The sequence below is a fragment of the Pleurodeles waltl genome, chromosome 4_2, assembly GCF_031143425.1.
Source record: "Pleurodeles waltl isolate 20211129_DDA chromosome 4_2, aPleWal1.hap1.20221129, whole genome shotgun sequence".
Classification (NCBI taxonomy): domain Eukaryota; kingdom Metazoa; phylum Chordata; class Amphibia; order Caudata; family Salamandridae; genus Pleurodeles; species Pleurodeles waltl.
Window position 1 is genome coordinate 755265076 of NC_090443.1, and position 24449 is coordinate 755289524.

Below are 24449 nucleotides of genomic sequence, written 5' to 3' on the forward strand. Positions count from 1 at the left end.
TGTAAAGCGTGGGTGTTTGGGGGTGCCATGGTGTGTGTTGTGGGTGGTGTGTTGTGTGGATATTGGTGAGGGTGCTGTTGTGTGGTTGGGTGAGAGTCATGTGATGTGGCGTTCAGTGTCTGCCTGTAGTGTTGTCTGTCTGGCTTCTCCTATTGGCGATGCAAAGGATTGCGGGGTGTGTCTGTGAGTGTTTTATTGTGTTGTGTATGTTTGTCAAGTGTGTGGGTTTCAAACTTGGTAACATGTGCATTTCTTACTATTGGGTCCACTTGCTGGCCGTGGCAGTCTGTACCACCAATGGTCGCTCGACATCCACTGACCGCTGCGGTGATTTGTACATCATTATTTGGAGGGCGGGGTATTTGTGTGCTCAGCGGAGGCGGGGTGGGTTGTGCAGCTTTTTCGCCGACAAGGCCCTGGCGGTGGCTGGTGGTAGGAATATTTTTGGCGGATTCTGTTTTTTTAAATCTTTTTATGGCGAGTTTCTGTTCACCGCCAATGGAGGGATTCTGTTCACCATCACCACGGCAGGAGATGGTGTTTACCGCCATGTCATGTTGACCCGCTGAGTGTCAACATACACTTGCATCACATGATGTCAATGTACTTTTCAAAATGCTTCACATAGGTAACGCACACAAACGGAAAGAATGAAGTACACCGTCAGGCAAATGTGTGCTGAGGTTTCTCTGTCATAATGGTATCACAGTGTGGACACCACTCCAATCTTGGGTATATGTGGGGATCATCGAATCATGTCAGCAAGCAGCAAAGGGGAGAGAGAATGGGGCCATGGATGAGGCCCCAGGCCAGGCTATGGAGACGTGGTGGAACCAAAATGGCAGCCTCCTGCCATCCAAGTATGATATAGTGGAAGTGACTTCATTCCGCTGGCATTAGTCATTATGCAGAAGGCGGTGTTCACCGCCGTGCACCTGATCATTGGATTACATGGTTGTCAATGGGGAACCTTGGCCAAACATGATCACCTGACGGAGCACACCGCTGTGGTACCTATGCCATTTTGTCAGACAATTGACTCTTGACTCCTGAATCATGTGAAGGGTAGTACTCCACTGTGTGTGCTGCTGTTTCCTGACTCTGGTCCCTGAGATGGCACGTGTCATAGGGGAACGGGCCCCGGCCTTCACCGCAGAGGAGTTTGAGAAGCTGGTGGACGGGTCCTACCCCTGTATGCAAAGTTGTATGGGCGACCAGAGGAGTAGGTGAGTTGCCATCTGTCATCAGTAGATGTGTGTGATTGTGGCAGATGACTGTATGCATGTGTGGTCGATGTGTGACTGCCTAGCCATAGTTTATCTGGCACGTTCTGCCTGTAATTTGTTCAAATGCATGTCAACAATGGCCGTTCATTATGGAACGACATGGCATTTGTATATAGGGCACCCATACTGACGTCTGTTTCTTTGCTCTGTGTGTCCCATGCAGGTCAGCACTCATCAAAAGAAAGGCCAGTGGAAAGCCGTTGCCAAGGAAGTGCGGACCCTGGGGTTCTACCCACTGCAAGAAGCGGTGGGAGGACCTGAGGCGCTGGGCCAGGAAAACCGGAGAGGCCCAGCTGGGGAAGGCCTCCCAACGAGGAAGGGGTGCCCCTCAGATGCTGACCCTCCTAATGGCCCTCATTCTGGCAGTGGCCTATCTGGATTTGGATGGGCGCTTGAAGGCAGCACAGCAGCCACAAGGGGGTGAGTAGCAACACTGTTGTGATACCACTTAATGGTTGAATTTGCGTGCTGGGGGATGTATGCATTGTAGTGCCAGGCACGTTGACAGGTGTGGCCCTCCAGTCCAGCCACCTCCAAGTCCTTGGGATGGTGTGAGAGCTAGTTTTGACATGCTCTATAGGACTATGAAGGGTCCCCTTTCTGCCATCTGGTATTAAATGTGGCCCTATGGAATTGTAAGTGCATTGGCTAGGCATGGTCCCTCATGGGTGTACTTCACACAGTGTATCAGGGCCGTGTTTCTTGCGGGTTATTTGGTGTATTCTGGGGTCATGCCCACTAGTCAGGGGCACATTCATAACGTATGTTGTTTCTGCTGAGGGTACGTGCCTGACCTGGGTGGGAGTGTGTGTGACCCAAAATGTACATCTATTCAGGATTTGACATAGTTCTTTCTTGTTTTGTTTCCCCACCCCTGTGCTCTTGTGTACTTTGTGTACATTAGCATCATCTGGCGAGGGAGCTGAGGCACTGGCTAGTGGGGATGCAGCAGCCCATGGCTCCAAGGAGGCAGAGTGGACCGACACCAAGGGGATTAGTGGGTTGGAGGGAGAGGGGAGTACCACGGGGTGGCAACTACCACTGGAGGTAATACCTCCTCAGATGGGAGCTCCCTGGTAGTGGTGGACCCTACTGGGCCCACCCATTGTTTGTCATCTTCTGTCACCCCCTATGCCATCACTGCCCTACCAGTTGCTCCCCACCGAGTTGCCCATGCCTGCTCACCCAGAAGGGTGGGTGTCTCCCCAGGCATCTCATCCCCTGCCCCAGTCAGCCTTGATGCCCTCAGGGAGGATGCTATTGACCTCCTGAGAACCATCCCTGTAGGGCAGACAACCATCTTGAATGCCATCCAGGGGCTAGCATCCCAGATGCAGCAATGTAGTACATACCTGGAAGGCATTCACCGTGCCATCTCTGGCCTACAGACATCTTTTCAGGCTCTGGCCTCCTCTTTGATGGCAGCAAGTGTCCTTTGTCTTTCCGTCCCCCCTCCCACCACCTCTACCCCTTCCAGCACCGCACTCCCTTCACCCATCCCAAGCACACATACAGACAGCCAGGCACACAAATCAACACACAAGAAGCACACAGACAAACACAAGCACCACACTTCCCACCACAGGCAGGCACACACCCAACATACCAAAGCACACACAACAACATCCACTTCCCACAGTGTGTCAACCTCCCCCACCACCCTGTCTGTCACCTCACCATACACAACCACATGCACTGCACCCTCAGTCACTGCTGCTGCCCCCATTTATGCAGTAATCACAACATCTGACATCCAGACAAGCTGTCAAAGCCCAGCTCACTTGAGTCCTTGTTCAGTTCTGATGGAGGTTGAAGTCAATCCGACCCCACCCTGAAACTGCTTGTTCCAGCACACTAGTTTTTAAAACAGTGCACTAAGAACAGAAGCTCAAGGGAAGGGGGGAAGTGGATAAAATAAAATAAAGAGACAACAGCGTTCTTGCGTTTCCACTGTTGAAGTGCTGCACAAATCTGCGGCCCTCTCTGACTTCTGTAGAAACTGGTGCCTAATGAAACATAAACAAAGAACAGATAAGTACATCCTATTCCTAACTGGGTTCCTGACTATCCCTTTATTTATTAGAAATTTTCTTCTAAAAGTACCTCTTGGATCCTGGTCTCTAGTTTCCAGGTTTGGAATGTGTTACTGCTCTGGGATGTGCTTTCTATTACTCTAAAGCTTCTAAAACATTAAACAAATACCGTTATCAGAATTATCAATATCAAACATTCATCTTAATATAACTAAAGCCTAAATTGCCAATAGCAGACTCACTTTTCCCATATTTCCAGAATCTTTTATAAAACAAATACTGTACTTTTACGTCAAAATACAGCATGTAATTTGTGCAAGTCCTTGATTTACTGTTTGCTTTGCTGTTAATGGTTTCCACGGTTCGATTCTTAAAAGTTCCATAAAATAATGTTTGCTTCACAAAGTTCCGCAAAGTATTGTTGTAACAAAGAGTTTGAATCACAATGTTCGTGGAAGGTATCTTGTTTCAAATTGTCTATACACGAATCCAGAAATTGTAGTCAAAGTTATTTCAGGTAATAAAAGTTTTGCACTTACTTGTTGCTGGCAAGAGATACTGATCAGTCTAACCTTGTCTTCTTTCTCTTTTGCAGGTTGCTTGTAGGAGAGAGGCTGAGGCAAGGAGGAACCGGAAACCGGAAGAAGGAAGAGCCAGCAGCTGCGCCCATTGAAGCCAATGAAAGTCTGTAGAGAGCAGGAGTGCCAGCGCCGAGGGATCTGTCCTCAGGTAAGCGGGAGGTAGACGAGCACAAGCACTGGGGGAGGCTCGGGGGCTGCCTTTTATAGACAGGGCTGGGTGTGGTCCTCACATGCTGCACATGTTCTTGAAAGGTGTGCAGAGCTGGGTGTGGTTTGAAGAGCTGGGTGTGGTCCTCACATGCTGCACATGTTCTTGAAAGGTGTGCAGAGTTTCAGTTATTATGCAAATGAGTTAAATTAACACATGGCCTAGAGAGGAGTGTTTTAAAGAAGCCTTGGTAAAAGCAAGGCCCAATGTGTAAACAAAACAGCACATTAAACAACATACACAGAAGCCTAGGGGGGGGGGAGGTGAGATAACAAGAAAGGCTTTCAATAGTAAGTTTAAAAGGGAGCTATTACAGAACCCACTAGTGCAGTGAGAGGGGACATGCTCTTTGCTGTGCACAAACCCTAACAGTTGCCCCCCTCAAAGGCCCTCCTACAGGACGGGGTTTTCCTGGATTTTTTAAATAAAACCGTCTAATCAGCTGTGGGGCATGTACATATGATGCTGGTTCCCATGAATTCTCAGATTCATCATATCCTTTCCATTCTACTAAATAAAACAGACGTCCACTAATTCTTTTTGAGTCTTTTATGCTTTTCACTTCATATTCTAGATTTCCCTTAATTGGTATGGGTGGAGGTGGTGGTTCAGGTCGGGTTTTTGGATTGTACGGCTTAAGCAAGGACACATGGAATGTAGTATGTACTGGATATTCTTTTGGTAAATCTAATTTTACTGTTACCGGGTTTACTATGGCAGTTATACTAAAGGGTCCAATGAAACGTGGTTGCAGCTTTCGGGATCCCTCTATGTTTAGGTTCTTTGTGGAGAGCCATACCTTGTCACCGATTTTATACATTGGGGCCTCAGATCTGTGTTTGTCTGCTTGTCTTTTCATGCTTTCCTTGTACTTTAATAAATGTTTCCTGGCTTTGTCTTGTATGTCACCTAACCTTGTTAGTCTATCCGTTACTGTAGGTAACAGAGAATCTTCTAACAAAATGGGTATAGCTCTTGGATGATACCCCTGCAAGAAATAGAATGGTGAGCAAAGTAGAGCTGAATGCTCAGTATTATTATAAACAAACTCCGCTACAGGGAGAGCTTCCAACCATTCACTAGAATAATCAGCCAATAAACAACGTAGCGTTTGAAGTAAGGTTTGGTTCAGTCGTTCAGTCTGTCCATCTGTCTCTGGGTGGAAAGCAGTGGATAATGCCACATCTATTTTCAGTTTTTTGCATAATTTTTTCCAAAATTTAGAGTTGAACTGGCTCCCTCGGTCTGACACCACTTTGCTTGGCAAACCATGTAAGCGCACAATTTCCCTTATAAAAATATCGGCAAATTCTGCCGCCGTGGGTAATTTCCGTAATGGTACAAAATGTGCCATTTTAGATAAAAAATCCACTATAACCAACACTGTTGTGAAAGATTCTACAGGTGGTAAACCTACAATAAAGTCTACGCTCACAGTGTGCCAAGGTTGCTTGGGTGTTGGCATTGGTATTAACAAACCGTCAGGGGCCTTATGAGAAGATTTATGTCTTGCACAAATTGGACAGGTAGTGACAAATTGCTTAATGTCCTTTCTTATAGTGTCCCACCAAAAGTGTTTTTGCACATTTTCCAGGGTTTTTACCCAACCAGGATGACCTGCCAACGGTGAGGCGTGATGCCAAATTATCACCTGTGTTTGTAATTCAGAGGTGGGCACTAACAGCATGTTGTTGTGATACAATAAACCTCGTTGTATTGTGTTATGGGAATCCTTTAACCAATCCTGAGGTGCTATTTGCATGTGTGCATTATATAGATCTGTGATGAAATCCTTCTGTTGTACTGGTGCCAAAAACTTTTGGGGAGGAATAATGGGTTCTCCTATTTTATCTTGTTTCATGTCTGAAGTATGTCCGTATCTAGATAACACATCAGATTGAATTTGTTGTGCACCTGGTCTATAGGTTATTACAAAGTCAAATGTGCTAAAAAAAATTAACCAGCGCATCTGACGTGGTGCTAGTGCTTTAAGTGATCCAAAAAACTGTAGGTTCCTATGGTCAGAAAAGATTGTAACTGGGTACTTGGCTCCCATTAAATGGTGCCTCCATTCTGAAAAGGCTACTTTGATAGCTAGTAGTTCCCTTTCAGCCACAGTGTAATTTTGTTCAGCTGGTAATAACTTTTTGGAATAGAAGGCTATAGGATGTAACTGGCCATCTACTGCATCTCGTTGAGAGAGAACTCCTCCTAAAGCTACTTGTGAAGCATCCGCTTCAACAAAAAAAAGGCAAGTCAGGATCAGGATGTTTCAGAATCGGGGCTGAAGTGAACTTTTGTTTTAGGAGTTGAAAGGCGTGTGCCGCCTCATCAGTCCAAAGAAATTGTTGCCCTTTCCGCAACAAGGTAGTTATTGGGGCCGCAATGTCTGCAAAATGTGCAATAAACCTCCTATAAAAATTGGCGAAACCCAGAAATTTCTGAATATCTTTTACAGAGGATGGTTCTGGCCAATCAGCAATAGCACTGATTTTCTTTACATCCATAGTTATTCCTTGAGGTGACAGGCAGTATCCTAAAAAGTCCACCTTGCTGACATTAAAAGTACACTTTTCTAACTTAGCAAAAATATGATTTTCTTTTAACTTTGATAATACTGCACGAACATGTTGGGTATGTTCTTCTGAGTTCTTAGAGTAAATGAGGATGTCGTCTATGTATACTATGACACAAACGTCCAGGAATTCGTGTAGGACCTCATTTATAAAGAACTGAAAGGCCGCAGGGGCATTACATAACCCAAAGGGCATTACTGTGTACTCAAATAAACCAAACTTTGTCTTGAAAGCTGTCTTCCACTCATCCCCCTCTTTTACTCAGACCAGGTGGTAAGCTCCCCGCAGATCTAGTTTAGTGTATACAGTAGAATGTCTTAACTGATCCAACAACACAGGTATTAGAGGAAGAGGATATTTATTCTTTATTGTAGCCTTATTTAGTCCTCTATAATCGATACACGCGTGCAGGGATTTATCCGGCTTCGGGATAAAAAAGAGTGGAGATGACACCGGAGATGTGGAATGACGGATGAACCCAGACTGTAGTAGGTCATCTAGGTAGGTTCTTAAGTATTTGGTTTCTTCGTCAGTCAAAGCATATACTCTGTTATTAGGTAAAGGGGCCCCTGGGATAAGATCTATACGACAGTCAGAAGACCTATGTGGGGGCAGCACACTAGCCTTTACTGGATCAAAGACGTCTTTAAAGTCAGAATATTCAGGAGGGAGACTTGGTTCATCTTGTATAACACTAGCACAGTGTAATACTGTGCTCTGTTCTGTACCTGCTTCTTGATAGCAATTGGTTCTACAGAAAGAGGAATCCAAAGTAACATTTCTATTCACCCAATCAATTTTTGGGTTATGAGTTGTTAACCAGGGTACCCCGAGAATCAAACCAAAATTAGGAGTATCTATCAGATCAAAGCTAATCACCTCTGTGTGCCCGTTCTGACAGACCATAACAAGTGGACTTGTTTGTTTTGTGATTAATCCAGAGGTCAATTCTGACCCATCCACTGCACATACTGCTTCTGGACAAGGCTTTAGGCACATAGGAAGTCCTAAGTTTTCAGCTAACTTATTATCCACAAAATTTCCTGTCGCGCCTGAGTCCAGTAGGACAGGGAGAGAATGCCTCACTTGGGTAGTAACAATTAAAACGACCTGAATTATGAAATGTCTAGGTATGTGCGGTACCATGAAGGCTGCAGCATTAGAAGTTTGATTAAGATGTTTTCTCGAACAAGTAACCTCTCCCCTTGTTGAGCTTAATCGTTTCCCGATTCAGTTGAGGAGGTGGAGGAAACAGCACCCTTTCGTGGATTTTTAGGCTTTACTGGACATTCTCTGGCAAAGTGACCTGCCCTTCCACAATATAAACATAATTGAAGTTTTCTCCTTCTTTCTTTTTCCTCTGATGTGAGTGAACCTCTGAGTGTCCCTATTTGCATAGGCTCAGGTTCAGGGAGTTTATTATCTGGGTCTTTCTTCTCGTGTCTAATAAAAGTTAACCGTGATTCCAGTTTGTATTTATCTCCCTTTCTTTTTCCTAGTCTATGTTCTAATTTCACAACTAAATCTACAAAGTCCGAATAGTCTTCTGGCAAATCAACGATATGAGCCAGCGCGTCTTTTAACTCGTCTCTCAAACCTTTATAGAAAAGGGAGACACGCTTTTCTTCTGACCAGTGTGTCTCGGTGAGTAAACGATTAAAACTAGTGAGATAGGTCAATAAATCCTTGTTACCTTGTTTAAGATTTAAAAGCTCATTATCACTTGCCTGCATGAAAGTGTGTTTTGCAAAAAGGCTGGTCATGGTACGTTTAAATTGATTCCAATTATGGAGGATGGGATCATCTCTCTCCACAAAAGGAATTAACCAATTGGCTGCTGTGCCACCCAAATAAGACAAGACGAATGCCACTTTCGTAGCATCAGTAGGGAACTGTTGTGGCTTACAAACGAAGTGTAATTGACATTGATTGATAAAAACATGGAATTTGTTACTATCTCCATGAAAACGTTCAGGTGCTGCTAAGGGCACAGCATTAGGAACATTAACAGTGACCTCAACTGGGGGAGGCAAAGTTGTATGTTTTGATGGCACCCCTGTCTCTGAGGAGGTTTTAAACAAAGGCGTAAAAGCTGTGTTCCACTGAGATACCCTAAATTTATACCTGCTTAAATCCTGTTTTAAAGAGGTATTCTCTATCTTTAATCTCTCTATTTCCTCTTGCATATCTTGCAAGATGCCAGACACTGATTCATTATGAGCCAAGTCCTCATTTAGTGCCTGTGCCATATCCGTGACGTCAATGCCCTCTATTTCTTCCCCGATATTCATCGTCCACCAGAACTGAATTTTTTTTTTTATTTAAGGCTTGTGCTTCTGTCAAAGCCCAGCTCACCTGAGTCCTTGTTCAGTTCTGATGGAGGTTGAAGACAATCCGACCCCACCCTGAAACTGCTTGTTCCAGCACACTAGTTTTTAAAACAGTGCACTAAGAACAGAAGCTCAAGGGAAGGGGGGAAGTGGATAAAATAAAATAAAGAGACAACAGCGTTCTTGCGTTTCCACTGTTGAAGTGCTGCACAAATCTGCGGCCCTCTCTGACTTCTGTAGAAACTGGTGCCTAATGAAACATAAACAAAGAACAGATAAGTACATCCTATTCCTAACTGGGTTCCTGACTATCCCTTTATTTATTAGAAATTTTCTTCTAAAAGTACCTCTTGGATCCTGGTCTCTAGTTTCCAGGTTTGGAATGTGTTACTGCTCTGGGATGTGCTTTCTATTACTCTAAAGCTTCTAAAACATTAAACAAATACCGTTATCAGAATTATCAATATCAAACATTCATCTTAATATAACTAAAGCCTAAATTGCCAATAGCAGACTCACTTTTCCCATATTTCCAGAATCTTTTATAAAACAAATACTGTACTTTTACGTCAAAATACAGCATGTAATTTGTGCAAGTCCTTGATTTACTGTTTGCTTTGCTGTTAATGGTTTCCACGGTTCGATTCTTAAAAGTTCCATAAAAAAATGTTTGCTTCACAAAGTTCCGCAAAGTATTGTTGTAACAAAGAGTTTGAATCACAATGTTCGTGGAAGGTATCTTGTTTCAAATTGTCTATACACGAATCCAGAAATTGTAGTCAAAGTTCTTTCAGGTAATAAAAGTTTTGCACTTACTTGTTGCTGGCAAGAGATACTGATCAGTCTAACCTTGTCTTCTTTCTCTTTTGCAGGTTGCTTGTAGGAGAGAGGCTGAGGCAAGGAGGAACCGGAAACCGGAAGAAGGAAGAGCCAGCAGCTGCGCCCATTGAAGCCAATGAAAGTCTGTAGAGAGCAGGAGTGCCAGCACCGAGGGATCTGTCCTCAGGTAAGCGGGAGGTAGACGAGCACAAGCACTGGGCGAGGCTCGGGGGCTGCCTTTTATAGACAGGGCTGGGTGTGGTCCTCACATGCTGCACATGTTCTTGAAAGGTGTGCAGAGCTGGGTGTGGTTTGAAGAGCTGGGTGTGGTCCTCACATGCTGCACATGTTCTTGAAAGGTGTGCAGAGTTTCAGTTATTATGCAAATGAGTTAAATTAACACATGGCCTACAGAGGAGTGTTTTAAAGAAGCCTTGGTAAAAGCAAGGCCCAATGTGTAAACAAAACAGCACATTAAACAACATACACAGAAGCCTAGGGGGGGGGGGAAGGTGAGATAACAAGAAAGGCTTTCAATAGTAAGTTTAAAAGGGAGCTATTACAGAACCCACTAATGCAGTGAGAGGGGACATGCTCTTTGCTGTGCACAAACCCTAACACAAGCACCCCTGACACCACACCTGCACTCACCACTACTACATTTACAGACAGTTGCAGCACACTCACGAGACCTGCAGACACCCAGACAACATCCATCTACACTGGCAGCCTGTCTTCTCCCACTGTGTCCACCTCCTCTCCTCCCAAAACACTCGAACATTCGCACACATCCACACCAGACACATCAACCACACATCAGCATACTATACAGGCACCTGCATACACCTACACCTGGTATGAGCACTCCCCCAACCTCCACTCCCAGACATGCATCCAAATCACCTCCAACTGCACCTAAGAAGCTTTTCCTATCCTGTGTTGACCTATTAGAACCCACGGGCACACCCAGTCTTGTCCCTAAACGTGACCCTGTCCTTGCCCAGTCCACTCCTTCCTCATCTAAGTCCACCCCAGTACGCCCTTCCCATTCCTGTGCCCCTTCCCCAGGGAGGAAGAGGCCTGCTTTGCCCCAGGTCCCTCTGCCACCCCCTGGTCCAGGCCCACTCCCCCTCATTCCAAGGGCAAGCCCAAACCCACTCCACCTTCCAAACCTAAGCCCAAGACCCACCCTTCCAGACCTAAGTCCTCACCCTCGCCAGCCCCTGAGGTGCCTGAGTGCCCCATTGATTCCCCTTTTCAGTGGAGTACCCTTTGCACATGTGGGAGTCAAGTTCGGGCTTTATTGGCCCTTCAGGTACCCAATGATGGAGTGGCCAATGGCCTTATTGGGACATTAGTTCTGTTATGTAAAATAAATTTTAGGTGCCCAGCAGTGCTGTTGGCACAATATTGTGACGTTGTTCAGCATTTAACTGTGGGGGTGTGATGTGCATATGTGTGTACATTGGTGCAGGTCTTTGTTGGCTTGTATCTGGTAAGTACATCTTGTTATGGTATGTATGGCTTGGGATGTGGGAGAGGTTGGGAGTGTGTTGCGGGATGGGTGGTGTTGGTGTGTAACTGTGCCCTTTCTTCCCATGTGTACTACGCTGCAGTACTTACCACCGTCATCTTCGTCATTGGGTACGGTCCTGGAGGAATATGGCAAAGAGAAGCAGTGGCATTATTTCCAACTCTTGTTCCATGTCTGCATCGGCGTGTTCTGTGTACCTCTGGTGAGTGTTTCCTTTTATATTGTTCGTTTCCGCGGTGTGTGGATGGGCTGCTACTTGTTACTCATGTGCTTCACTATTTGGCAGTCCGGACCGCCAGCCTGTTGGCAGTAGTCACCGCCACTGCCGGCGGTGTAGTATTTACCACTATGTTCATAATGACCCCCTATGTCCTTAAAATGGTATATCTCTACAACTTTATGTCACACCAACATTTATGTAAATGCTGTAATGTACTTATGTGGATCAGGGTATATACATAACACACTACCTGCTAGGTCTCAGGGGTAACAGTCTTTCTATGCACAGGTGCACATAACAATCTACCCACACATCATAGCTCAATCATTTATTCATGCACATTTCATCATACAATCTACCTTTCACACACTGGTATTGCATTAGACTTACCTGGCCTCTGGTGCATCACATAGCTCGTCCAGCTCTTCCGGAGAGAAGGCAGGAGCCCTATAACCTGCAGGACGTGGCATGGTTGCTCCCAGAAGCAGTACACAGCATCTCAGGTCGTGGAGATCTCGCTAGTAGCAGTGTCAGGAGTCCAATGAGGAAGTGAAATGAGGTATTTTGGGTTATGTACATGAAACAGTGTTGTCACCATACTAATGACAATGTGAAGATGGTATTCTTTCACTGTCAATGACAGGTATACCCATGTAGAGTTCATGTGAGGGTTTGGGGGATTTGAATTCGGTACACTCATTTTTTGCCTTGATGTGTGCTGTGATAATACTTATGATTTATGGATTGAGTCATTCACATACATTCTGGTGTTGTCCCACATAGTTACCCTGGCCTGAGAAGAGCAAGACATCTCCAGTGTACTGCCCATTAGCAGACCTGCAGACCATGGAAGCACGACATGTAATCCAAACATATTGTCTGGATAGGCATACAAGATAGGCATACAAGAGCTAGTTTTGACAGGCTCTATAGGACTATGAAGGGTCCCCTTTCTGTCATCTGGTATTAATTGAGGCCCTATGGACTTGTAAGTGCATTGGCTAGGCATAGTCTCTCATGGGTGTACTTCACACAGTGTATCAGGGTCGTGTTTCATGAGGGTTCTTTGGTGTATTCTGGGGTCATGCCCACTAGTCAGGGGCACATTCATAACGTATGTTGTTTCTACTGAGGGTACACGACTGGCCTGGGTGGGAGTGTGTGTGACCCAAAATGAACATCTATTCAGGATTTGACGGGGGAGGCAACTACCACTGGAGGTAGTGACTCTGATACCTCCTCGGATGGGAGCTCCCTGGTGCTTCAGTCTGATGCTGCCATTTACAATTCCAATAGCATACCTCCCGTCATTCAAGTCATGTTAGTGCTGCACTTTCTGGCCACTGGGTCATTTCAGGATGCAGTGGCCCTAACTACAGGAATCTATCAGCTCATGTTCAGTCTAGTTTTGAAGGCTGCACTGTCTGCATTGTTAAAACATATGGAGAGCTACATCAGATTTCCCCAATGTGAGGATTTGGCCCATGTGAAGGCAGATTTCTATGCTTTGGGACACATTCAACATGTGGTTGGAGCCATACATGGCACCCATATAGCTTTGGCTCCCCCAAGTGCAAATGAATATGTATATATATAGGAACAAAAAAACTTCCACTCCAAGTGGTCTGTTTGGCTGACCTCTACATTTCACAAGTTTGTGCAAGTTATCTAGGATCAGTCCATGATTCTTTCATCATGTGGATCAGCAAGAACCCACTGCTGATGACATGACTATGCACAGAGAGGGCCTGGCTGGTTGGTAAGTCCTGTATGTCATGTGTGTCTGTACCTTTGTTCCTGCTACTATATATGTGGATGTCCAAAATTTAAGTTTGGATTGCTGTAACTATGATTTAGAGGGGACTCTGTCTACCCAAACCATCCTTGGATATTGACACCAGTGAGGTACTCAACCACGCCAGGGGAAGCTCACTTCTTTGAGGCCCACAGAAGGACAAGACGTGTCATGGTGTGGACCTTTGGACTCCTGAAGGCAAGACTTTGCTGCATAGACAAATCTGAAGGAGCCCTCCTCTACTCATTCTACAAAATATGTCAAATAATTGTTGTCTTTTGCATGCTCCACAACCTTGCCCTGACACATCAGACACCATTCATACTAGATGAGGGGTACCCAGCAGATTGTGTGGGTGCAGTTGTGCCACATGGAGCCCCCATCCTCTGGTCCACATCATTCCTCCCATGCACCCAACCCCATATACCTGTGCCCCTGGCACAGTGTTCCCACTCCCACTGGAGGCACGACCATTAATGTCAGGGTTGACATTCGGAGACTCAGGTACCTGTACTGGGGTCACACGATGGAAGAGATTATCCTTGGGACACAGGTTTGGGGGCGAATGGTTGCCTGTGATGTAGTTGCAACAGGGCTGGGAGGTGTCGTTGTGGGCAGGGTGAGGCTGACAGTTGTTGACTGACCAGGTGTCCCTGAAGGGCCAGCTTTGTCCTCAGTGTCAGGAAATCCAGGGCTGTTTTCCTCACTGAGGACTTCATCCATGAGGATAGTGTCTGCCTCTGCTATCCTCTCCTTGTTGGGGATGGCAAGGTTTCATCTAGGAGTGGTAGAACACACAGTTGGTGTAAGTGATGCAACAAGGGATGTATAAATTAGTTAACTATACATGGTATGTGAGATGCACACAGTGCCTCACAGTGCCTGACATAACAATGACAACTACTACTTAATCTGGGTCAATGCAATGTGGCACACAGAGATTTGCAATTGGACACAGCATGCCCCATGCTTTTGGAGTATTTGGTGTTTAAATGGCTGCAAATACCCTCTTATCTTATCTGACTCAGGACATGACACATGTACATGAACATTTCTCTCCTAGTAAGGTGTGTGGCATCATTGAACCAACTACAAGCTGAACAATGGGAATGTTGTCAGAACTGGTGCACAAAATTGGTGTTACATTTTGCCCTGGGCCTCTGTCTGGATGTACTGCAAGTGCATGGGACGACTCCTGGTGGCCTGCCACAGTGGGAACTGCACCAACACCCACAGACCACGCACGCAACCTGGGATTCATCCTGGACTCTTCTCTATCTTTGACCCAGCAAGTCAACGCCATCTCCTCCTCCTGCTTCAACACCCTCTGCATGCTTCAGAAGATCTACATACAAATGGATCCCCACTAAAACTCCAGAATGCCTCCGCACGCCTCATCCTGGACAACCCCCACCACTGCCACATCACAGCCCACCTGAGAGACCTGAATTGGCTCCCCGTCAACAAGAGAATTACCTTCAAACTCCTCACCCACACTCACAAGGCACTGCACAACAACCAACCAAAATACCTCAACAGACGGCTCTCCTTCTACACCCCAACCCGACAGCTTCGCTCCACCAACCTTGCCCTTGCATCTGTCCCATGCATCTGCAGAACAACCATTGGTGGCAGATCATTCTCGCACCTCTCTGCCAAGTTGTGGAACACTCTTCCCACCCACCTGCATCAGACCAAGGACCTCCTTACCTTTAGGAGACATCTCAAGACATGGCTGTTAGAGCACTAGCGGCCCCCCCACCTCAGCACCTTGAGACCCTCATGGGTGAGTAGTGCACTTTACAAATTCCTTGATTGATTTATTGATTGATTGACCAACACGCTTGAGAACCGCCAGCTGGTGTCTGGATTCCAAGGAACAAATCGTTCCCCTGAGGTCATTCCACCTCTTCCTGATGTCATCCCTTGTGTGTGGGTAACTTCCTACTGCATTCAGCCTGTAGACTATCCTTTGCCACAACTCAGTTTTCTTGGCTATTAATGTTTGCTGGACCTGTGCTACAAATAGGTATGGCTCTACCCTGACAATTCCGTCCACAGGACCCTTAAATCATCATCAGTGAAACGTGGATGTTTTTGTGGGGATGTGGCGGTGGTGCTAAAGACAGTGAGGTAGTGAACAAAAGGATGATCAATGTTTCTGATGAGGTGTGGGTGCTGTGATGTGAGTAGGTGACGGTGGTTGTGTATTGTGTGCTTTTGTAAATTGTGTGTTGTCTATGTTGTGCAAATGTGTAATGTGTGCTGAGGGTAATGTGTAGGGGTCCCTATTGTTTGTTTACATAGTTCTTTTTTTGGCTATTCAGGCTGCAAGTGGTATTCCGATTGCAAGGTATTGTGGCTTGGGTAGGGGTGTTTTATAGTGCAGTGTGTAGGTGTGTCAGGTGTGTTAATGTGTGTCAGGTGTGGGGGATTCGAACCATCCAATGTGGTGTAGTGTTCTGACTAATGTGAGTTCAGACCGCCGCGGTTCACACCACCAATGGTTTTCCACCATGGAAGACCCGCTCTTGTGATTTGTAATTAGATCAGTAGATTTTTGTGGGGCTTGCGGTGCTGGTGGTCTAACCTCCTTTTTTCCATTTACTAGTGTCCTGGCAGTTTCAGGAAATTTACTTTTTTTTGGTGGTCTGAGCTGTGTATCTCTTTATACAGCAGTTGGATGACCACCTACATGGCAGTCTTTTGGTGGCTGCAAATGTGGCTGTCTTACCATAAGACCACCAAAGTCATAATGAGTATCAAATTAAAAGTTATAATAAATCCAACAACTTGCTACTGTTGAATTTACTATAACTGGTGCCTAAAAAGAGTTTTAGAACTCATACTAAAAGTTACCAGTTTCAGCTCTGCAGTGTCCTTCTCTGATTGGTCAGCCTCTGGCGGCCTGACCAGGCTGCCTTAATGAGGTGTGAAGAGGTCTGGGCTGAAACAAAGGAGGCATCTGGTGGGAGGAGATCTGCCTCAGCAGATGGTAGAACAGGATGGGAGGAGAGCAGCCAAACTGAACTTCTAAGGAGGGTAGGACATTTGGGATAGCTACTTTAGCTCTCCCATTTCCTGCAGCCCCACACAACCAGATGCCCCCTGATTGTTTTAAGGAAGGGGTGTGTGAAGAGAATCTTAGCCACACCGGTGGGTGGGATCAGCCAGATCTAAACTCTAAGATTGAATTCTTGTCATTTTGGATTTTGGAGGAATGTTCCTCGCTCAGTTTGATTTTTGCCACACTTCCTAGGAAGTAGTCACTCAAGAGGGCAGGGGCTTGCACATGATTGGATAAAGCCCCTCCCCCCTGCTTTTCACACCAGGAGCAAGGATAAATATGGCAGCGATGCACCCCACCTCAGATCACTACTGGAACAAGACAAGTAAAAAAAGGATTGCCCTGCTGGACCCATGGCCTGCATTTTGACACTGCACTCCGAAGGACTGCACCAGATGCAAACCTGGGCTTCACCAAGAAAACAAAACTACATTTTATTATATGAAGCATTTTGTAGGTGTACTCATGCTGCCTTCTTTGATAGCCAAATATATAGTCACAATAGAAATTCTAATATCTAAGTAGAAATAATGGATCAAAAAAACACAAAATGTATGTTATGTCATACTGATAATACAAGAGGAAATCCTCTTGCCCATTGTAAGTCAATGTTGCAAGTCTGCAGCATTGTAGGATGACTTGCATTTGTTATGTTTTGCCAGGCCTTCTGTTTAATATAATTTAAACATATTCATTAGACATAGCATGTACAATTAATACTTCCATTTTCTCTTTACCTAAAACATTGAAACATAAATTCAATAAAAAAGATGCACAGTTAAATCCTTTTTTAATGTGTTGGTTGTCATTTTTTCGGTTTCAATTAATGTAATTTGTTTAAAAAATATAAACAAATTATATTGGTTGCACCGTTTAATGGTCTAAGGGGCATATTTGAGAGCCCCTAGTGCCATTCCAATGGCACATTAGCGTCATTTTGTTATGCTAATGTGGCGTTAGAAGGCCAAAAACGCTGCACCATATTTACACAGTGGCGCAATGCATGCATTGCACCACTTTGTTACACTTTACACTACATTATGCCTGCGCCAGGTATAATGTATGCAAAGGGAGCGTTCCCCCATTGAGGGGGCCAAAAATGGCACAAAGAAATCTAAGAACTTTCCTTGCTTCATTTTTTTTGGCACATTTAACGCCTGCTCAGAGCAGGCTTTAAAAGGAGCTTCTAGTGATAACAATGGGCCTCTGTGTGCTTTGCAGGATTAGCTTCAACATTTTTTATGCTAATCCTTCAAAGCCTCGGACTAGCATCAAAAATGTTGAGGCTAGTCCTCTAACTACTGCCATGGTGCGCCGTATATAAATACAGCACACACATGGTGGTGCTAGGTGGGGGCACAAAGGGGTGCAAGAAAAGTGGCACTACACTGTGCAGAACCACGTTTCTTAAATATGCCCCAAAATGTTTTTGTACAGCTATGATGTAAATTCATTGATACACCTTATCAAAAAAATGCAATGAATCTAAGTAAATGAAAGTCATAAGAAGTCACAAAGGGCAATGTCTCGCATTTTCCAGTTCATCATTGTACGTTTTTTAAGCCACCATTTTTCCGTGTAGCCTTTCAAAATCTTCAATTTACTAGACAGCAGAGATACCAAATAGAGAAGCTAAAGTAATAATGCAGGCAGTATACCCCCTGAAAAACTGAATATGTCAACTATTCATCATGATCCTTCAGTCTGAAGTATTATAACTTGCACTGTAACCCACGTCAGGGCTTGTCAACAGCAGCTTGCTATTTACCCGCTTAAAACATCAGGTCATCCCTAAAAAGTACCCTGTATATTTACCTCGCTAATATATTAAAATATTTAATCAGTAACAATAGCAGAAAATTGACATGTTGACATTTGGGTCCTACAACTTACTGAGCCGGAAGGATATGGCTGCCAAATGCCTTCGCATGGAGAATAAGGGTGCGAGAATCACTCCTGTACGTTGGCATCCACTATAAATTTCATTAGGACACAGTTCATTTACGTCAAAAGGGAACACACGTTATCACGTCATCAGGATGTCTCATTTACTGCAACAGTGGTATCATTAGCGTTCGCAAACTATTTTGAAAATATTTCGCTTTTGACTTGCAACTCTTCATCTTAATATACAATTGTGATTGTTTCCTGTGCTCTCTTTTAACTCTTGTCTGATAAGAGCCAATTTAAGGTGATGTTGTTTATGTTGGATTTTTTTGCATATAGGACATTTTTGTCGTCAAAGTGGGTATTTTAGAGTTTGTGATGATACGCCACTCAGTCTGAGTGAGCTGACATTGAAAATAACATTTAAAGTGACTCAGAAATGTCGGCTTACACCACGTATCAGGATAAAACGTCCTGCAAAATATAACCAATAGTTCACCAAAACACATTCAACTATGGAAATTAAAGGTAGAGCATGCCCAAGGGTTATGTCAAAATGATATCTTAAAATGTAATATATTTCAAAACTCAAATAGGGAATTTATATTGTATAGGAGAGTTAAGGTGACCAAAAATCATATTCAGAATACTGTATTCTTTCAAAAGGTAAAGTGGACGATAACATCCTACATTTTATAATCAACAATTAAACATCAAGAACTTTCTGGTAATCGGTCCCTTCAGATCCCAGCTTACATAAAGCTTACTCTGTACCAGGGAGTGGATTAATACAAAAAGCTAAACACCTGCGGGTAATACAGCACCTGTTCATGCATGCCCCCCTTAAATGACCCTGACCCTGGCAGCTGGCAAATTTTCTGGTGAGTTAAGGGTTTGACAGAAATGAAGATGTAATGATGTATTTCAAAACTAAGGAGTGAGCACACACTTTTAAACAAGATTTCTGGTGAAAACATTTCTTTTAAATTAACCGCTTTTACCTTTGGTTCATTAATTGAAGGACATGTGAAAAGCTGAAAAACCTAGGGCAGATTTATGAAGAAGTCAGGCAAGGAGCAAGACAATTTGCTGCCTTGTGCTGCGTGACAGGAAGAGAGCAGGAATGTGTCATATCCACTAAGATATGATGCATTATTGCTCTCTTTCTTAGCTGGTGCACAGAAAGCTTTCTAGAGCCTATGCAGGCACACCTCACCCCATGGTGCAAGGGAGCCTGTGTTACAGGCAGAATTGTTTTTTTACATGTATAAATCCGAAAGACTGTGATAAAATTGTGTGTATGACACTGAGACTATTGCATGACAAAATACAAAGCACAAATCTGGATAACGTACATGTATTACTTTTGAGCATAACCCTGGGACTATGTTATATAAATCCTGAAGGTAGTTTGGTAGAGCAATCACAAAGCTGGTGAATTGAGAACTAGTATGCTGGCATAACCCGGATACATAAACCACTGTTACAGAGGAGTAAATGGCATGTTTTAGACCGGGCATACTTGTTGTCAGGAATGTTTTGTTCTCTCTGAGACATCAAGTGAACTAAAGTAAAGACTTCATTCAGCAACCTCTGCCTATGTAGGCTATTTTAGGAGTAGAACCTTAAAGCAACCAGGGAACTCAGCAAAGCTAGAGTGCTCTAAAAATCTTGGCATGCTTAACTAACAAAGCAGATTCTAAAACCATAGAAATCGGAATCACAGAGGACATCATTCTTTTCCAAAGGTAATAGTCGGTCTAAGTGTCAGGATTTGCTGGTGCAGTATGGTGGGTAGTAACAATAATAAAGGATTTCAATGTTCTGTTTCGGATCTCCCTCCCTGCAGTACCCTTCTCTTCATCTTGTCACTCAGGACCTCTGTTATCTAGAATTAGAGTCAGAGCTGCTGCAAGGTGGGCCTCTTGAGGATACTGCTCCTGAGGAACTGACAAGCATGACACTTGGATCTAGCTATTCCTAAACATAAGTAATGTATTTTAAGGAGTTATGATGTCACCCACTGCTATTCTATGGGAGATCCTGCCTTGCCACATTAAAAAAGACTTTGGAGATATTTTTCACTGCCTGTGCATGCAAAACTTAAGTGCACATGCCACCTTGCCATTTAGATATTTAGGTCCTAGGTAGAGGTAACTTATAGCAATTAAAAAGGAAGGTTTAGCGTGGGAACGTTTTTTTTCCCGGTCTAGTTGGCAATCTTAAAGCTGCACTTTCGGGCTGCAGTTGAAGGTCTAAATACATGCTTTGTACTGTCTCTTAAGTGGTGGTTTAGTAGGTGCTGCAATCTACTAGTAATATTAATTAACAGGCCGGCCCTGGGTTCACGCGATGCCATACAACAGGGAGTATATTTACTTAAATGGTGGAGCAGGGTAGTGCAGCAAGTAACGTTGCTGCGCTGTCCTGAGCCACAAGGAAATGGCAGAAATGCATTGTATTTCCAAACTGCAGTGCACTTCTTTCCTTTCCCCCTGTGCTGGCACCTTTTTGGCTGTCTAGCGCCAAGGCAGGCACCCTTGCACTGTGGTGCAAGGGTGCCTTCATTGCATGCAGAATTGTTTTTGGGCAGGAAGTGACACATTCCTGCATAAAAACATTCCATTGATATGTTTTATTCTTTCTATGTGTGCTACAGAATGCAGCACACATAGAAAGAGGAAAAACCAGAAGAAATCAAGATATTTCTCCTTGTTAACGCCTCTCCTGGGAGACATACAGTTTTGATGCATTCCGAGGTTTACACGTCCTCGTAAATCTGGGAATGCATCAGAACTCATGTGTGTTTCATGAGAAAACCCACCACGAGCCCTTTGGAACGCGCCTCTGAAGCAGATTAAGGTTACGCTTGACTTGTGCTGCCTTGTCTTACTCCATATCTATGAGGCCATGAAAAGCCACACTAAGACACTTTGCATGGCCTCATTGATATCGGACTGCAGTCTGTGCCACTGGCGCACCAAAATAAGTGACGCTCAAGTGGGGCACAGGACTTGTAAATATGCATTGTGAGACTTACAGGTCATCTAAATATGATAATCAAGGATTAGCCAATTCTACGTATATTTAAGGGTCAAAGAACATGCTTCTCTCTGGGTTAGTAGTGTCCTACGGACATGTGCACAACAGATTGGCACAGAGCAGTGCCGCAGGTCTTTTTGCAGAACTGCCCTATGCCAATGTGAAAAGGCAGGAATGGACCATAATTATGAATATGATGCATTCCTGGCTTTTCAGCCAGTGCCGGCACACAATTTGGTGACTAGTACCAATGCAGGCACTCTGCTGGTGTTGCATGCAGGATTGGTTTTGTACAGGAAAGGACACCTTCCTACACAAAAACAATCCAGAGAGGCATTTTCCTTTTTATATGTGTACTGCAGAATGCAAACATGGAAAGAGGAGAAAATGCTACCGCAGGGGAGGCAAAAGGTTTTGGTGTGGTTCCAGGGTTAAGTTATTTAGTAAATCTTGTGCAGCATGAAAATACATGGGTGTTGCGTGGGAAATCCCACCACAATGCCAGTAGAATGCCCTTCGATGCAGGGTAAGGCAATGGAGGAACATGAAAAATCAAGCAAAGTGGCTTTGGGGGTCATATCAATATGGTTCTGCAGTCTGTGCCAGCGCAGCATAAAAAACAGTGATGCTCCGGAGGTGCACAGAGCTTAAAATTATGCCCCTCCCAGTGCACAGAGTATAAAAAAGCAGTTGCATCAGTCTAAAAATATGGAGGTGATCATGCAAAAGGAGAAATTTTCTTTGAAAGATTAGAACATTGGAATTTTGGGAAGTCCATTGAAAACATTGGAGTGCTCCGGGCTTCTAATGGCAGTAAAAGCCTGGAGCTCCAACATTCAATGTTGTCATTCACAGCTCTTGCTATGAACAAAAGCCTCGAGGAGCCCGAGGGGATTTTAATCCCCTCGGGCTCTGCGAAGCTCTGTGAAGCCTATTTTTTATTTATTATAACATTCTGCTCTCTTTGACAGAATGTTCTAATAGCCTCATAGCCCTCAGTAGCTGAGCAATACTACCATTAATGTCCTGTTCCCTTGTTAAAGGCCCTTGCCTTCAGCTTGGGCTTTTAACGCAGCAGCAGGCCTTTAATGGCCGGTATAGCTGGTATGGGGGGCTAAAATCCTATGGCATTCATTATGACATTGGTGGTAAATCCCACTTACCGCCACGCTGACTGCTGCCAACATACCACCACCGCGGCCGATATCCGTTCACCATATTATGACACACACACCAATCCGTCACTATTTAGCCACATACACAATTCTGCCACACCAAAGGTCAGTGATAAGCTGGCGGTACCAAAACCCAAACCGTTACGCCAACAGAACAACGCCCACCACATTATGACACATGAATCACCACGGCGGACATTCAATGGCGGTAAACCATTGGCGGTACGTACAGCCGCTCTCAAAATACACACACACAAACAAAACAACACCACATTGGACAATTCAAACAACACACACCTGGCATCCATACACACACCACACCCACCCACTCACACCCCTATAAAATACACACCCACATTACCCACAATCCTTTACGACTACAAACAATTGCCAATGAGAGAGACAGCAAGACCACTGATACAACCAGAGCCACACACTACTCACACCTATACACCACTCACGTACCTCACATCACACACCCGAATACATTACCCAACACACCCTCACTAACACACCTCACAAAACAACCATGGCACCACAAAGACACCCCTGATTCTCAGGGGAGGAGCTAAGGGTCATTGTGGAGGAAATCATCAGGGTAGAGCCTCAGCTATTTGGAGCACAGGTGCAGCATATATCGACAGCTAGGAAGATAGAGCTATGGCGGGGAATCGTGACAGGGTCAACGCCGTGGGACAGCATGCAAGAACCAGGGATGACATAAGGAAGAGGTGGAACGACCTATGGGGGAAGGTAAGTTCCATACCAGCAAGACACCTACTCGCTATCCAGAGGACAGGCAGTGGACTCCCACCTCCTCCCCCACAACTCACAGCATGGGAGGAGCAAGTCTTGGCAATCATGCATCCTGAGGGCCTGGTCAGAGATGGAGGAGGACTGGACTCTGTCAATTCAACTCTCTACTATTATCACCCCCTACCTGCATGCCATCACATACCCTCACCCTCACTCCCATCACTCCACTCCATCCCACACACTCCACCATCACATCTCACACATCCCAATGCCAAGCCATGCATGCCCTACCAATGCATGGACATCACATACAGCCGTGCATAGACACCTATCACTAAAGCATGCACACTAGAGAGAATCAGCTAGCCAATCACATACCAACTTACACAAGTGAAAGCTGCCAGGGCAAATACAACCAAAGAGGGCAGGCCACTGATGCACAATATGTCACACTCAGAAACAATAACATATCATTTACATCCCCACAGGTATCCCAGCCAATGTGACTGGAGAGGAGGTGCCAGCAATATCCCGTCCCCCAACTGAAGAGGCCCACAGGGATGACAGCAACTCTGATTGCCTGGATCTGGATAACCAACCTGGCCCAACAGAGACCTCTGGATAGTCGGTTGGGCACACGGTTCAGGGGACAGAGGGACTGGACAACAGGGAAAATGGGAGGAGTGTTGTGCGCAAGGGGAAGGACAGGCCCAGGGAACCGTCTCTCCAGGAGGCACTTGCAGAGATCCTGGGAGCATACCAACATTCCCAGGACACGATGCGCCAGATCCTGGAAAATGTGCAGGAGAACAGGCGGATGCAGGAGGGACAGTACCAGGGGATCAGGGAGGACTTGCAGGCCATTAACACCACCCTGGTCTCCATAGCAGGGGTAATGGCAGACATGGCCAATATTATGAGGGAGGCAGTATCACACCATAAGGCACCTGCCAATAGCCAGACATATGAGCAGCCTTCCACCTCTGCTACCTCTAGTGGACAGGAGGCCCTGCCACAGGATTCACAGGCCACGACCACCCCCCTTGCAGAAGGAGAACCACCCCACAAATGTTCCCATCGATCCAGCAGAAGCCAGAAACTACTGCCAAGACCCCTGCCAGGAAATTAGACTCTCCTGAT